This window comes from Corapipo altera, unplaced genomic scaffold (genome assembly GCF_003945725.1).
Source record: "Corapipo altera isolate COAL_440 unplaced genomic scaffold, ASM394572v1 60245, whole genome shotgun sequence".
In the NCBI taxonomy this organism is placed as follows: domain Eukaryota; kingdom Metazoa; phylum Chordata; class Aves; order Passeriformes; family Pipridae; genus Corapipo; species Corapipo altera.
The window spans coordinates 1-1149 of NW_020886867.1; the positions used below are offsets into that span (position 1 = coordinate 1).

At 64.0% G+C, this 1149-nt stretch overlaps 1 protein-coding gene across 3 annotated transcripts in view; it reads left to right on the plus strand.

Annotated features, from left to right (window-relative positions):
• Positions 1-6: 6 nt before the first annotated feature.
• Positions 7-1149, plus strand: part of MSL1 (MSL complex subunit 1) — a 5277-nt gene continuing 4134 nt past the window's right edge. The window contains exon 1 of one of the 3 annotated variants that reach the window (XM_027632539.1): positions 7-142. The gene's annotated coding sequence lies outside the window, so the exon portion shown is untranslated. Of the gene's footprint in view, positions 143-860; positions 1004-1149 lie in introns of those variants that run through there. The other 2 variants (XM_027632537.1, XM_027632536.1) reach the window with 2 other exon arrangements.

The window sequence follows — 1149 nt, forward strand, 5'->3', positions numbered from 1 at the left end:
GGGCGCCGGCGGAGGGTCGCCCGGGCAGGCCGCCTGCCTGCGGCAGATCCTGCTGCTCCAGCTGGACCTGATCGAGCAGCAGCAGCAGCAGCTGCAGGCCAAGGAGCGGCAGATCGAGGAGCTCCGGGCCGAGCGCGACACGGTACGGCCGGGGAAGGAGGGGGGAAGCACCGAGGGGGGGGGGGGGGGGAAGTACCGGGCAGGGAGGCGGGAATGCGGCACGGAAAGGGTTAACCCCCTTCACAGGGTTAACCCCTCTCACAGGTTAAACCACCCCCCCCCCCCCGGGTGGCCCCCCCCCCCCAGGCTAAACCCCCCCCAAATGGTTACTGCCCCCTCCCACCCCCACACCCCCCCCAGCACCCAGGGTTCCCAGGGATTCTGGTGGGATTCTGCCCGCCAACAGGAAAGATATTCAAGGGGTTAATGGCCCCCCCTCTTTGGGGTTATTGCCCCTCTGTTTTGGGGTTAATGCCCCCCCTCTTTGGAGGTTAATTCCACCCCTCTTCAGGGGTTGTTTCCACCCCTCTTTGAGGGGTTGATTTCGCCCCGTTGAGGGTTAACGCACCCCTTCTTTGTCGGTTAATTCTGCACCCCCTAGGGGTTAATGCCCCCCCTCTTTGGGGGTTAATTCTGCCCCCCTTAAGAGTTAATGCCCTCCCTCTTTGAGGGTTAATGTCCCCCACATCGGGGTTAACACTCACCTCCCGTCACCCCAGAGCTTAATAACCCCCCTTGGGGTGGTCAATGTGCCCCTTATGGCAGTTAACCTTCTCCCCCCTGTGGCACCCCAGGGGTTAATCACCCCCCACCCCCCGTGGCGGTTAATGCCCCGCATCGGGGGTTACTGTTCTCCCCTCGTGGTACACCCGCAGTTAATTCCTCCTTGGGGGGGTTAACGACCCTTGGTGGCCCCCCCAGGGGTTAATACCCCCACCCAGCATCGAGGAGTAACACCCCCGGCGGGAGGGGGATCTGCCCCCCTCCCCAAGGTAGCCAGGAGGTACATTTCCCCCCCCAGGGGGTTGATGCCCCCCTCCCCAAAGGGTTAAACACCCCCCGGGGCAATACTCCCTCTCCCCGAGGGGTGATTCCCCCCCTACCCCAGTCTGGGTGTCCCCTGGAGGGCTGGGTTCTCCCGGGGGGTCT